General features: G+C 48.0%; 1 long non-coding RNA gene across 1 annotated transcript; it reads left to right on the top strand.

The window, feature by feature from the left end:
- The first annotated feature begins 1,932 nt into the window (after positions 1-1,932).
- LOC129386325 (uncharacterized) lies at positions 1,933-15,179 on the top strand. The gene is made up of 2 exons (XR_008613749.2): positions 1,933-2,063; positions 13,172-15,179. It is a non-coding gene; the product is annotated as an uncharacterized lncRNA (long non-coding RNA).
- The last annotated feature ends 1,068 nt before the right edge of the window (positions 15,180-16,247 follow it).

The raw sequence follows: 16,247 nt of genomic DNA, 5'->3' as shown, positions 1-16,247 counted from the left end.
ACGGGAAGGGTAGACTGAGGCCTTCTCGCGCACATGTGAGAATTGGGACCTTGGATGGACGTTGTGGAAGAACTAGATTACTCAAGAATAGGCATGCCTCCTGGGATGGAAAGTGGCATACGGCCGGCGTCCCGGAGGCGAAAGGAAGATTATCCTTTGGCTCAAGACAGTGGAAATACACGTGGCAGGTAGAGGGACGGTGGTCACACCGCCGCACCACGTGACGCAATGGGACGCGTCACCCCTGCTTCGAGGCTCTCTCGACTGCCGAGGGACACTTTTCCCGTCGTTGTCAGATTGTGGGACGGCCTGAATGTAAGTAAACCAGGTCAGTGAAATATGTTTTGAGCAAGCCCTCCCCATGGCGGCATCCTTGACTCCGGCCGCAATCGAAGAGAACACAATGAGACCCAATGGAGTTCAGAACATATTTGTGGTGTGCACTAAAACGCGGACGCCTACACCCGAGTGCAGCAAATCAGGCTTGGCCAATTCACGTGTGTGATGGAGGCGTACCTGGACCCCACCCCTGAATACGTGTAAGAAAGTCATAAGAGAAGGCCACGTGGAAGTCAGCACGGCTCAACTCAGAGTGAGAATTGTGAATCATCGGAATTCGGGTTCTTCGGAGGCCAGCCGGATCAAGAACACCATGGCGGCGGTGGTGGTGCTTTTTGAGGGCGTGAGGCTGCTCAACTATTTTCGAGCACATTTTGCTGCGCGCTCTGCCTACGCCACACGGAAACCTGGTACGAGTGTGGAGGACTGGTGCACTAGGCTGACGTGTGCCCCAACCGGGGAAGCAAGTGGTGTCGTACCTGCAGCGAACGATCGCCAGCGGAAGATACCCAGTGCGGTCAGAGATGCACGTTGGGCAGCGGCCTGCACCCCCCCACAGCGGCCAAGGAGTGCAGAAATAAATTCCAAGTTACCGATATCGTCAGAAGAAAACGGCGGCAGCGGCGCCGACGCGCCGAGCAGCTGCAGCTAGGGACCGACGTAAACACGGCGGGCGGCAGGAGCCGCTCGCGTACGCCAGCTGTGCGGGAGCGCAGCACCGAGAGAAGCCGCTCTCCCATGCCGGTTGCGCACCAGTGTTGCCACGACACATTAAAAAATAGTAGCAGATTTTTTCGCGAAAAATCAGTAGAAATCAGTAGATTTTTAATTTCAATTTTTGCACTCAGTTTATGAGCCCACGAATTCAGCGCTTGTATTAGTACTCTGTTGAAGTATTGTAGCTTCCAGGAAATAGTACACAAATTGACCCCGAGATTCTTAGCGATACTTTTGAAAAACCCGGGGATCTAGAGAGCCATTGTCAAGCACGAATTTAAAAACAGTGAAGCCCTCCGATGGCCTATTCAAAGGCGTCAGATGGTAGTTAGTACCTGAAAGCCTTAGAGTATAGTATCTTCCAGACAAGGGTAATTGGAGATCGCTGGGAGAGGCCTCCATAGAGGCCTCCGTGCTGCAGTGCACATAAACATGATTATGATGACGATGATGATGATGATGCTAATGGTGGTTTCATAGTTGTGGGGTTCGGTAGTGAACCCACTTCCACAAATTCACCGCCTCACCTTTTCCCATAGAGCATAGAAACTCTATGCCTTTTCCCCACTTGGCTCAAAGACAGAGGTAGCGGCACGTTTGAGAGTCTGGAAACGCAACAATGTATGTTAACCTCGGAGCCAACCACGTTTTTCTTTCTGTCGCTAGGTGGCATCACATTAATATAACTTGTGTAACCTCTATAACCATCCATCCACCCATCCTCTGTACTGAAAAAGTTGCAGATTTCGCTTTCGTTTCAGTACAAAAGCAAGAAAATCAGCAGATTCAAGCGCTTTATCACTGAATCAGCAGAAAATTTTAAATATCAGTAGATCTACTGATAAATCAGCAGCCGTGGCATCACTGTTGCGCACAAGCACGGCGCAATCAGGCACCGCTCTCGATCCAGAGGGCGCTCGGTGTCCAGCGTGAGGACCCAGGAGCAGTCTACGTGGGCGTATCCTGTCAAAGGGAAGACGAAGAAGGAGCAAGGGAGACCGACGGAGGTAACGCGGTAGGCCTCGCCAGAGCATGGTAGTAAGTCGCACAAATACGGATTACTGAAGGAAGTTAAGGAGCGTAGAGAGGTGGTACGCTGACTCAAAGCCGCCAAGGCAAACCCCAACGCCAGTGAAATAGAGGCAAGCGACCAGCCTCCACGGGTAGTCCAACATGTACCCCGCGTAGGAATTACTAAAGCAAAGCGTAAGGCCCCCGTTCCTAACGACGAGTGCGACTGGGAAACTTCTGAGGGAGAGACTCAGCAAAGAAAGATATAGGAGGAACTGCTCGGGTAGAGAAAATCAGGAAAGCGTAAAGCTTTTAGTCCAAAGAGTAACGGTACTAGAAGAAAACACGGCGATTAGGGCCAAAGCCATGATCCGAGCGCAAAGCAAGGCAGTGAATCACTCCGAGGTTGCTGCGGGCGTGGAGCAAGGCGCTTCAAAAAGAGTTGGTAATGTGGTTGTGGAACTACGCTAGTTTTCAAAGGCGCAAGGCTCCGTTACGGCAATTTTATGAGAATGTGGAGGAAAAATTAGATTTTGTTATTACAGGAGACACAATATGACGTCCCTGTCCTTTTTTGCTTCAGCACTATGTCGGTCAGGAACGAGAGAGACAGAGGACTAGCCACGGTAATCAGAAAAAAAATTACCCTTTACTGAGCATCCAATTTAATCTGGACAGGGTAAGGTGGAGGTTATTTTTGTGGAGGTTATACGGCACGGGTGGCTAAAGGAGAGCGTCTTTGTGCTTTGTGGGTAATGAGTGGCGTAAGGACGCATGAAGGTAGCGTCGGACATACCTTGCGCAGAGGAAGCACCAAAGAAACCTTCACTGAGGGCCCCTCAGTAAGGAAGCTTGCAGAGTGGCATAAGGCGGCCTCACGAGAATGAAGGCTTCCTTACTGAGCTAAGGCCCTCCGAGCTGCCTTACGCTGAGGAAGCACCAAAGGAGCCTTGACTGAGGGCCCCTCAATAAGGAGGTTTTCCGAGTGACATAAGGCACCCTCACCGCAAAGAAGGATTAATTACTGAGATAAGGAAGGTATCGTTGTGTGGTCCTTAGACCTTAATAGAACCGTATGTCTCATTTTTGTACAGCGTTTCAGTTTTAACCGGAAAGACTCAGTAAAAGAAAATTTACAATAAAGTTAAGGCGATGATCTGCACGCAGCCGCAAGTCCACAGGCGCTCTGATGAGAGTAGACTGCCATAGTAAGTGATGTGTTACCTAGCCACTCACGCAATCTTCAATTTTTTTGTTAGTTTCTGCGTCCGTTCTGCCTGCGTCTGCGAAGAAAACGAGAAGTGGGAAGGCAGATAAACAAAGTGGTGGAGGGAGGTGTAGCGTAATGATTAGCGTACTCAGCTTCCAAATGCAGAATGCTGAGAATACATGGGCTCGAATCCCGGTGGTCTTTTTGTGAAGGCAGCTTTCTGTGCTCTCTGGTGACGGTGAAGCTCAGAATGAGGTGGCAGCCTGACTACAGCGGTCACCGTCAACGTAACAGAATAAGCAGGCGTGCAAGGTCACACTTAAAACTGAAAGTATATTCAGAGAAAATACAGTATGCTCCTGTCGACAAAAAAGTGATGAGTAACAAGCAGTGTTGTTGAGCGAGGCTGTAGACCAATAATGTTTCCTAAGACAGGACCATGCTCCAATCCCGGTGCTCCGCGGAAATGTACATCGAGAGCATGTCAACTAGCGTGTAATTGATACTTCATTAGGTCGTTGCGTGTTTGTGCTGTGTCTAGCAGGAACGAGTAGTGTAAGTGATCATACTGGAGAGTAGATGGTGAGCGAAGTCTGCGAAAAGTACTTGAGGATAGCCATATTGAACGTCGACGCCGTGTTGAAGAAAGCCTGCGACTTCACTTGCTCAGGTCGAGAGAAAGGCTTGAGTGGTAGCATACCGCTGGGCATATTTGGTAACCACAGCGATAGACACAGGCATTGTGGAAATAAACAGAGGAAACGGACCTAGTGAGTTCGCCGGCCTTTTCGAGCTCTGGCATAGTTTGAAAAATGAATGTGGTGAAGTATGACGCACAAAATAGTATATGCCAACCCAAATGAATCAGTGTGGTTCACACTGATTCACGGCCGGTCCGCTCTATATTCGCACTTCAATTAAAAACTTGCGCGACGATACAACTTTTTAAAATAACATAACGGTGTTCTAAAGCTTCTAAGTGATACTCTCGAACCCAGGCGTGCGGCAACCGTTCCTCACGTGAGTGCGGCCGAAGGCAGCTTTCAGAGTACGCTTGCTTCCTCCATTGATCCTTCGCTGTAAGGAGGCCTCACGTAAGGTTAGGAAGCGGTCTAAGGAAAGGAGAGTTTCATTGTTTGGGCCTAAGCCTTTAGTGGCTCATGAGTGTCCGGACGCAGTCCGTGGTGGACGCAGGAAAGCGGTGATCATCGGCAAGGGGAGCGAGGAGAGGAAGCGTCATGCCAGTAGCGCTGTGCGAGTGGGCGTGGGAGAGCGCGGGCATGCGCGTGGGCTTGCGCGCACATGGGGAACAAACTTTGCAGCCATATGGATGTGATTGCATCCCATTCATGTGGCCACGGCGGCGTCCGTTCGCAGAACAGTTAAGACAACAGCAACAGAGGCAGTCGTAGATAGGCTTTTGCCTGTCGCAGTTTAACTGAGCAAAGTGCCCATAGATATGTTTTCTTGTTTTCTAGGTTTAAATGGAAAACTCTCATTCCTAACTTTAAAGCAGCCACAGGTTCATTATCAGCGACTTCAACACTCATTTAAACAAACTGATTTTTTAAAGAAATGGCATAAGGATACTATATTTTGATGTCTTGTCGCTGCCAATACGGGCCGGCACGACGTACCAACGAAAGGACATCACACTGCCGATGTACGCGGTGGGTTACTGAATGATGAAAACCGAAAACATGACTTGTTTTTAAGTTCTAGCGACTTATTAAACACAATGCACCCACCACCATGACACATATTTGTTCTACAACAGCGACGAATAACGGCGGACTGATATTTCTTGATTATATACTTCTTAGATACTTCTTAAGCACTGCTTAAAGGGGTTAATTTCAGTTTTCATCGCGGAACCGCAAGAGCAGGGAGCGCCGCGCGTACACCGCGGCCGCATCTATGCCGGAGCTGCGCTCTTTTTCTACTAGCAATATGGCCGCCGGCGGGTTCACGCACTCCCGTAGGCGGCGGCTGGGACTGCCACTCCAGAATTTTAAGTATATAACCTCCTTGCATAGAAACAACAGCATGGTTGCTAATAGATTGCTGGCTTGGATATGTTTGGAATGAGGACCAAGACGGCGCCCTGTCTTATAACGCGCTCTTATGTTTGCGTTCACGTCTTTGAGCCACCGGGCACAGCGGGCCAGCGTAGACGCCACTGCGCATGCTGTACCGCGCATGCGCCTCGCGTCTTCGCTAGCCCACTAGGCACGCTGGCATGCTGGCTCGCTAACCTATAACTCTCTTTTGTCTTGAAGGGACGCGCACCGTAACCTATACTGCAAAGGTACTTGCGTAGAACGTATGTAAGGCGACAAACGCTGTTTCAAACTGTATGTTCTCTAACCTGCGCAGTAAACCGATGCAGTAAAACACGTTGTGGAGCTAGTTGGTGCATTGCTTTCAACAGATGAAGCGCCGTCAGCAATGTGCCGTCACTATCGGCGCTTCATGTATAGAAAACAGTAAACCGATGTTTATATTATTCCCGCACGCGCAAGGGTGACGAGTATGGCAACCGTAACCACAACAGTCACAGTATGGTCGCAAGTTGTCGTTACAGCCCAGCTTCAGTTCACAGAGCCTGTCGCCAAGGCATACGCGGCGAGGTATGGCCGTTGAATAAGTAGTTGCAGAGACTGGTATTTGGTAAACGTTAATTACCAAGAACGGCGGATGCTTATACTACTGCAAAGGACGCACGCGTGGCGGTGACTCCAATCATTTGCTCGCTACATCACACATCTACACAGAAATTAAACTTGTTTCAGAAATTCCCGCTAATATTCTCTCGACCCTTAACTGTGACTTCGCCTGCCGCCTGGATTGTATTTTTTTTCTATTTTTGTACCTAGCTCCATTCCCAATATACGCAGACGTGCTTCCACCGACGTTTGATTCTCCTTTCTTTTTGACGAATTCGTTCACACATTCATTTCATCCTAAATTGCTACAGAAGATAGCGTCTCTTCATCTCCATAATCATCCTCTCTCTCACCTGGAATCTGCTAGCACAAAACAATGCACCCGTGTTGCATATGACTGCCGTCCCATATACAGTTTTCCAGGAATGTCCAGCAGGGCGCATGCAATTTTCGGTGGGTCACGAAGCAGTACAGAGCATCTTCTCTGCCACTTCCACTCTCAACACTCTGCTCTGTGAGCAACTATTACCTGGTTCGAAGGCAGACCACCATCGGCGAAAGATATCCTGGGAACTTGGTCTAAGCATTTTTCGATTCGCAAGGCCACAAAAGACGAACTGTGCTTCTTGAAAGTGCCTACACTCTGTGTACAGCAGGGTTCAGCCTCGTCACCTGCTCATTCTTTTTCCTTATCTCTCTGTTTGTATTTTAATACGTAGCATTAGGATTGTTACAGTGGAAAAAAAGTGTAAGCGTGTGAAGTTTGCAAAGCTGGTCACGTGGGAGAGGTAGAGAGGAGATGGGACCGCTTAGAAAAGTATATATATATATATATATATATATATATATATATGCATGGTGGTATGCTGCAGGCCCCACTGTCGGGTGCACTTCGCTCCTAGAAGAAACAGGACGTGCGTCGAGTGAGGCACTGAACAGTGCAATTTAGTAGACGTGGCATAAATCAAGGAACCGCGACCTCACAGAGGTGCAACGTAATGCTTACCGCATTCCTCTCGCATTTACCGCTAGATTGCCATTAAATTATTTCCCTCTCCATATGTACGGTAGCCAATTGGGCGCGTGCATGGTTAAACTCTTTTTTTTTCACATTATATGCTCTTTTCTTTAGTATGTTCCACTTTTTTTTTTTGTCAGGGACCTGCCTCATCTCTCACAGGACGAAGTGCAAAATGAAAGAAACCTAGCTGCGCTCGTCGAGGGCAGCTTTTTTCAGATTCCTGATGCGTCAATTTAAAAGCTACATTTCCTATCCAAGCCTAAATGACAGCGATACAGGCGAGGTGAGTTACGGTAGATCGTGGGTTTGGACTAACGACGCTTCTCACGCCGAACTTTTGTCTTTTGCGTGGTTGTGAACCGGAGTTAAAGGCTGGAGGGTAACACGCCCGCTCAAAATGAAAAATTCGGAATGACCCTTTGTTCAAAGGTTCAACATACGTCAAGGACCCACAATACGAAACACCTTCAAGTGGGTATCAGCTTACAAAGGGAAACTCAGATGAAACGTTTTCATGTGGATAGGCTTTTAATTATCCTAAGGCAAGTTTTATTGATATTTCCTTGCTTTCCATCAGGCGAAAGCACACTAATAAGTATTTCAATTTCCTTTATTCTTGAGAACTTCTGTGAATGTCCAGCTTGCTGTCATTTACAACTTCTCAGATTAAAAAGTCAGTTGTCAATAATAAATTATTTGTATAAATGAGTAAACGCACACGCAACAAAAATCCTAGTCCACTTCTCAGTATTCACTCAATGAAGATGTAGCACGTCTATACTGTCAAGTTGTAGTGATGTTAAGAACAAAGCAGTTCCAAAAGTGTGGGTCACGAATATAACTCATTATAGAAAATATCAAAGCACAACGATGGCTGCGCGCAAAATATTGCTTCATCTGAATTTGATCTACGAATCAAGGCATCGGTTCATCAGATTGAAATGGTCGTATATTGCAGCGCAATCGCGGGCGCTGAAATATAATCGAGAATGTGTGCGCCAGTGTTCGCTTCACGCCCGCAATCTGATTAGATAACTCTCTTTCGCTATTGAACCCGTGACAACATTCTGGATACTTGAAATACATGCAGGCGCGTCTTGACCTAAGCGATAACCTTGGAACAGTGGTTGGGGGGGGGGGGGGGGGAGACGCTGAAGGAAGCTCACTCATAAAAAAAAATAATCTACTGTTGCTTCAAATATTAGCTGAAATATAATGCGCGTCGTAAGATGAGCCTTCAACACGGCATAGCGGTGCAGACATACCAAAAGTTCTAGAGCTAAACACTTTAAGATAACTGGTAGTTATTAAACCAGTATTTCGCGTGTCAATGTAGTACTGTAATCCAAGGGCCAGTTCCATCATGAGCACTGAGTCGGAGCTCATATTTCACGTGACCTTACATATCTCAGCAATAAATGTCACAAAATTACGGCATTTACTTTCTTTAGGTCTTAACATTAGACAGCCAAAATATATAACACGAGCACCTATCCTAATACGTTGGTACTTTTCATTCTAACGTACATGTCCGGCGCTGCTCCATCTGTTGCAAAGTACTGAAGAATATATCCAATGCTTTCCCCAGGCAGCTGTTCTATCGCGAAAGCGTTAAGCCACGTGTCTCAGAAGATCTCGTGTCGGCGTCGGCGGTATTGTCAGTGAGCAAAAATTTTCGTACATACTTCGGCGTATGTATATGCCATGCCTTGCTAGATCGACAGCGCATACGTTTTATGTTCAATCTGCTAAAACTGAAAACAATGGGCTGTGTTCGACTCAAGACCGGCATTAGAGCGCACGCAGTCAGTTCTACGACGCGGTTGTCATGAACAGCTGACATAGGAACTCGTGAAAATTCACCATCACGTCCAACGAAAAGGTCATGAGCTTGTCTTTGAATGGGTACCTGGCCATTGTGGAATCAGTGGCAATCATTCCGCCGATTACGCTGCTCACACATCACATCAAGAAGACAACAGCGTTCCAATTCCGCTTTCGAGGACAGACGCCTCAAGGCAGCTTCGACACCTGGCACGTAGTCTCTGACTGCATTATGAAACATAGTTCTAGCGCACATTTGGACAAGGACGAGGAGAGAAAGAGAACACGAACGCCGGACTTCAACTGAATTTTATTCATGGAAAACAGGGCTTTATGTACACAGGGGGAGGGGGTGGGGGACTGCTAGTGCGCAGGACCACTCAAAAATATTTCCTTGGTCTAGGCAAAGGTCATCAGAGGTGTCAAAACAAAAATAAAAAAGGAAAATATATCGCTAAGTATGGACAGCTGGGCTAGTTGGTTATGATTAGCATTATGAAACATAGTTCCAGCGCACATTTGGACAAGGATGAGGAGAGAAAGACTGACGTGGTGGAACTCGCCAAACTTAAGACTAAACCCAGCTGGTCAAAATTTCCGGAGTGCTCCACTACGGCGTGCCTCATAATCAGAAAGAGGTTTTAGCGCGTTAAACCCCATAATTTAATTTAAATAATAAAACCTAAGACCTACACGACTGCATCGAATAAACCCTTCACTGCAACTCCGACCTCTACTCGGAATTCCTGGACATGAAGCTACGCTTCTCCATGGCCTTTGGTTAGATGCTGCCTTCACAAAGGCATACTCTACATTAATTGAAGTGACCGATAGTGCAGCATGCTAGGTCTGAGGCATCGAATCTAATATCGAACACCTGCGACGCCACTGTCCACGATATGCCCCAGAAAGACAAGAACTTACTAACGCTCTCCGAAAACTGGACAATCGGCCGCTTTCTCTGCAGGTGCTGCTGGAACACCGCCCCCATCGCTCGTCAGCCCATAAAGTGGTAAACGCACTTTTGTGCTTCTTGAGGGCGACGGGCTTGTGTGAACCTCTGTACAACTACTTTGAGGCCACACGCATCGGCGAACTCACCGCTTTCTTTTTCCCTTCCCTCCTCTCTCGCCCTGTCATCTTTGTTTTACCCTTTCCGATTCCCCCGGTGTACGGTAGCCAACCGGACAATATTCTGGTTAACCTCCCTGCCCTCTGCTCTTCTCTTCTTCCTTCTTTCCTTTCTTCCTTTCTTCTAAAACTGAAATGCTAAAAGTGCGAAACAACGTTAAAAACCTGAAAATGATGTAATTTTCTTGGCGCGGCTGTGAACTACTTCCGGGATCGGCCCACGCAAGAGGCCGTGTTTCTGCCAGAACGCTAGCCTTCGTGCATAGCGTTCGCCGCCAGCGTTTCCCCGTAAACATTAGAGTTACATAAGCTGCAGTTGCCGGGATGCGTGGGAAGCAGTCGGCGATCTTTGAATGCTATCGCGTTCCACCCTTTAAGGCAAAGCTTAAACGTTCCCCGACTTTTATTGCGAAAACAATACTACGCCAGGGGCGCTATAACGTAAAACTATTCCAAACTTTTCTATTCCAATTCTGCTATCAGCCGTCCACGATTGGTCAAAAACTCTTTTTGCCCACGCCCACTTCACCTGTCTATCACGCGACGTCAGGAAAACCGCGATACCTGCCCATCTGATATGATGTGTACACTGATTATGCATGATTTGACAGAAAAAAAGAAAAGCAGTTATTTCTGATTCGACCCCTTTTCGCCATTAGCCCTCGGCTATTGTTCAAAAGTTTTCGGGCTGCACCCACTTCACCTGCCTGTCACGCGACTTCACAAAACCGCACAAACTCACCGCGTCAAAGTGACGTGTACGCGATAAAGATGCATTAATATGCCGAACAAAACTGACTTTTCTTCGGAATTGCCGCAGGCTGCCCCGTTCCGAAAGGAATAAAAGATGGCTGCCACCGATCGCTGAGACGCTGGCTACTCGCACCTGCCGGAGAGCATGGGTGTATTTGCTTATAATAAAACTTCTTGCGTGGCCGTGTAATGTTTTCGAGCCCTTTCGGCACGTTTACCACCTAATTCTGCCAACTCTTCTTTGCTGAGGGTCAGTTTTAGCGTCATTTTTAAGCTTTTGTTGCATGCCGCCGTGATTTTCGACCAGCCACCACAAGCTGAGTAAGGGAAAGCCGACCAATCGCAGACGCCGGCACCAACCTCTTCATCCAGTTATCGATTTTCAGTGCACTGGTTCTGCCCCAGTGAATCCCTCTCCACTTGAGCGTTCTCCTCGCCTCTTGTCAGCCAATTAGATACGACAAGCCGCTCAGTGTAGGCAATCTTATTCGTTTTTCAAGCAAACAAAAGTTACCTCCTATGAACGAGGAGAGCGTTTGATTGGTCTGTTCAGACAACCCTGCGGGGGACCGCCAGGTGCTTGCGTCGGTGGTTACGCAAATTTGACGTCAGGAGATTGAAATAGAAACATATTGGAATAGTTTTACGTTATAGGGCCCCAGGTCTAACCGCTCGTCGCGTATGCCGTGGCCCCACAGAGCCGGCGCTGCGCTTAGCAGGTGGTGCGACGTCAGCTCTCTCCGTTGCTATGACGGCGCGTGACGTCAGCTTCCTCTCCGCCATTGAGAAGGAAATTCAATGTCTCCGCCGCAGCTAGAAGGAAGCCGCTCGTCGCGTGTGCCGTGGCCCCCGAGCCGGCGCCGCGCCTAACAGGTGGTCTCTCCGTTGATATGACGACCTCCTCTCCTTGAGCTTGCTCCGTGGCGGCTTCACTGGGATATATAGCGGTGCGCTACGAGTTGGGTGATCAATCTCGCCATGGAAGTTACAGACGAAGAGTCTATATCTGAATCTAGTTGCTCTACTGCTCCGGAACAGTTATATTCTAAGGCGAAATCTAAGCAAGCTAGGAAGAATGAGAGAAAGAGGTTGCAACGTGCCCAGGAAACTTTGCTTTCGTAATGTAACCAGGTTTCACCAGAGCCAGCAACGCTCAGAAATGTAATCTGGAGCGCACATAATGTTCTCGCACACCTTCTGTGATGTACCGTAGCGCTGAGGTGCCTCTTCTATAATGTAGAAGAATCCATTGCAGAGGCAGAAGTGCACGGCTTGGCAAGTGCGTTTAAGCTCATGAACTTGATTTGCGCCAAGAAAACCTGTCCAGGCTTTCACACTTGCTTCATAGGTAGCCTACCGCACTATCAATATGCTGGCTGTTTTTAACTGCACCAAGTAAAAATACTAACCAATATAAATCTTGGTGAGATCATTTTATCATTCGAGTGTTCATATTGCTAACTTCTAGATACGGATAAGTTGAGACGTTGTGTGCGTAATTAACAAGCTACGGTAATTATATATGCAAGTACAGATCTTAAATGGCTAAAGAAAGTGAGTAGTCTGGAGCGCGTCCTCAAGATTATCTAGCCGAGCGACGACATTTCGATTAAACGTGCTTCTGTAAGAGCTATGTGAACAAATATTTTCCAATTAAGCGGTCTCGGAAAACGTAACTGACGCAGAAAAAGAAAGTCTGTAAAGTCAACCTGACCGCACGTAGCCTTTTGTGATATCATTAATGTGGCTTCGTAAGCGTGTTCCTGGTGGCCAGTTCACTTTCGATTTTGATTAAGAGGAAGCTTTAGCTCGGGCCCAACTCCGACCCTGCCTATTCAAATACATGCACAACGCAAAAACGTTTTTCTGATATAACCCCTGACCAATTTTCATCAAATTTGTCGCATTTGAGAGAGAAAGCTCAATTCTAGTGACTGTTGGAAGCGGAATTTCGATTTAGGGCCTCAAATTTCAAATCATTGAAAGCGGACAAATTTGATATGTTATTTGATATGTTACGTGAAATTCTTACGTTGTGTACAAGGGTCCCTCAAAAGCTTTATTTACATATTACTAAATTTCTTGTGATTCATGTGTAACTTATCAATTTTGTCCGCTTTAGATGTACTATTAGATGCAATTCACATATTTGTTACATCATTTTTCTTTGCTGAGTTACCACGTTGTAAACTTGGTAGTTTCGTTTTCTGCGAATTTCCCATATTTGTCACATTTTAATAAAAAATTGACGACCTGAATGAAAAATTCGAAACCAACAGTCACTAGATTTTAACTCGTTCTTTTAAATGCGACAAACCTTGCCAAATTTGGTGCAGTGGTTGCCCAAAAGACGAATTATCCTATTACTATTCGTTTTTCTGCGCAACCACTGCACCAAATTTGGCAAGGTTTTTTGCATTTAAAAGAACGAGTTACCTGGAAGAATGTGGGCACCTGCCGAACACTATGTTTGGTTTCCGGCCTAACCTCTCCACGCAGGACATTCTACTTCAGCTTAAAGAAGAAGTCATCGACTGCTCAGCACATGCCACAAGAGTGCCATCCTGGCACTTGACGTGAGGGGAGCCTTCGACAACGTCTCACACGAAGCAGTGCTAAACAGCCTACAACATACCAACTGCGGACGGCGGACATACAACTACGTGTGGGACTTCCTGACGGGTAGAACGGCGACCATAGGCCTGCGGAACCTCAGGACCGAGAAGTTCCAAATACCGCAGAAAGGAACCCCCCAGGGGTCGGTGATCTCCCCGTTGCTGTTCAATATAGCGATGAGGGAATTGCCGAATCTCTTGGAGAACATAAGGGGTATCCGTCACGCAATGTATGCAGACGACCTGGCCATGGTAACGTGCACGGGATCGGTGGGCGAACAACAAGACGCCCTGCAGGAAGCCATCGACAGGACCGAGCAATATCTACACCGCTGAGGTCTTTCATGCGCGCCGGAAAAATTGGAGCTCCTGATCCTCAAAAAGAGGACAAGACGGCGGCCTCCGCAGGAGACACCTGACCCAACGTTGACACTACATGGAGTCAACATACCCAAGGTGGACACGCTCTGTATTCTGGGCTTCACTTTCCAGAAGGACGGTGCTGGTCTCGCCACCATTAAAAAACTGCAAGCGACAGTTACCCAAGTCGCGCACTTGGTGCGAAGAGTGACAAACAAAAAGCACGGCCTGAAAGAGCAGGACACAATCAGATTAATACCAGCCCTGATAATCAGCACAGTCACTTATGGCACCCCGTACCTGGGTCTCGAGAACATCCAGAGAGACTAATGAACACCCTAATACGAAAGACCTACAAGCTAGCACTGGGGCTTCCACCGACGACGTCGACGGAGAAGCTACTCAGACTGGGCATCCACAATACTTGGGAGGAATTAGTAGAGGCGCACAAGACGAGCCAGATAGAGCGAATCAAGCTCACCAGCACGGGTAGGGACACGATAATAAGACTGGGCTACCCAGTCGAATATGAGTCCACAAAACAGCGGGTTCCTCTACCCATGAGGGAGAAGATCACGGTGGCCAGCTGCCGAGAAACATGCACCCTGAATACCACAGAGAAAGGAGGCGAGCGAGAGTGAAAGCTCTACGTGAGGCCTACGAAGGACCAAAACAAGGAGAAGTACGATACACCGACGCGGCAAAGTACAAGAACAGAGCGGCCCACGCTATTTAGCGTTATCACCGGCCAAGGACAAGAGGTAGCAGCGGCCTCGGTAAGCACTCCAAACATCCACTGCGCGGAAGAAACGAGGATAGCCCTGGCGGCCACTACGGGCCAGCGAGAGGAAGATCAAATCAATAGCATCACCGACTCACAAACAGGATGTAGAAATTACTAAAAGGGCCGCATTTCCAAACAAGCCCTGAGCATCCTCGAACAACGAGAAAAGTTTCCAGAACTGTACAATGTCTGGGCCCCGGGACACGAGTCCTTGGCGGGTAATGTAGCGGCTAATGCCGCTCCCCGAGATTACATTCTCCGGGCTTTCCCACCAGGTTCACGAGAACCGGTAGACCAACAAGATAGCGACCCGAAAAGATACGCCGATATCCTGAGCCACTACAGACTGGGTAGGAGGATCTATCCACCCCCGCATCCCAAGCTGACAAGAGAAGAGGCGGTGATCTTCCGAAAACTACAGACCGGCACATTCCCGCACGGCACCCTGCTACACGCCATGCATCCTACGAGCTGTACTCACAAATGCGCATTCTGCTCTACGCCCAATACCCTCTACCACATGGTATGGGAATGTCAACAAAACCCATCGACACCGCCCATCACCAGACCAACCGTCGAGCAGTGGGAGGCCCAACTGACAAGCTCGAGCCCTGAAGACCAGCATCGTTTGGTGAGCAGGGCCAAGCTATCGGCTCAGGCCTACGGCATCCTGGACTAGGGACGCCGCCCACCTCGGACTATTTTAGCGTCGGCTCATTTCTACTAATAAAGTTTATTCCTCCTTCTCCTCCTTTTACAAGAATTTAGATAGGAGTACGGGAGCTAAAGCTACCACTTAACGCTGTTTATTCGAAGGCAAGCAGTTTACAGATTTAATATCAATATACTAGCGAACGTGTGCCGCCGGAAGCTTGCTTGGTCATAGAAGCGACGCATGACGCAATGATAGTGCAGGTTCAGCGTGTCGCTGGCTTGACGACAGTGAGTTGCCGGTAGCGGCTCATGGAGCTGTGCCGATGGTGACGGTGCCATCGTGACGAAATCTGAGGCTGCGATAATGATGGCTCAGGCGTCTTTTTTTTGTTTTTTGTTTTTGCCCTGAGTTCGCATTAAGAATGCAGAGTCATTTGTTCTTGTCTCGTAGATTTAAATGCAGGTTTAAATTAACTCTATATCCCATTCAACCCGGAGAGTAGGCGTAAGCGGACAAGTGCTTGCATACACACACACACACGCATACGCAGGCACGCACTCACGCACGCGGAGATATATATATATATACATACGACACATATTTGTCCGTATTCACATTTTTACGCGTCTAGGCGTGCACAGACGCGCAAACGAAACTGCACGCACACACAAACGCGCGTATGCTCGCACGCGCATACACGCACTCGTGCGCACGCAGATTCAAATACGGAGACACAAACACGCGCGCACACGCAAATGCAATTACACAAGCAAGCACGCTCATGGCTTGTGCACGCATATACACTCCCTCTCCTTCCCTGTTGCCTCGCAAAAACATGCGCATGCAAACAGACTGAATGGCACTCGTTCTACAATCACCGTTCGAACTTCAGCTGTAATATATTGCTTTACGGCTTAAATTTGGCCCTTCTTCAAGTCAATATGCCCTCTGCGCATAGGGTACGAAACCATTTGCTCCTGTCGTGCGACATACCCGCCCATCCCCTAGCAAAACACTGCTTTAACGCACCCCCAAATGTTCCGACAAAGTGCCATAAATCCCGGCCACGGCGGATGCATTCCGATGGGGCCGAAATGCGAAAACACCCGTGCACTTAGATTTAGACTTCCAGAGTCCTCCAGTACTGCGTGCCTCATAATC

The sequence above is a fragment of the Dermacentor andersoni genome, chromosome 3, assembly GCF_023375885.2.
Source record: "Dermacentor andersoni chromosome 3, qqDerAnde1_hic_scaffold, whole genome shotgun sequence".
NCBI lineage: Eukaryota > Metazoa > Arthropoda > Arachnida > Ixodida > Ixodidae > Dermacentor > Dermacentor andersoni.
Note: the sequence above shows the minus strand (reverse complement) of the source record. Positions and strands in the feature narration are given on the sequence as shown.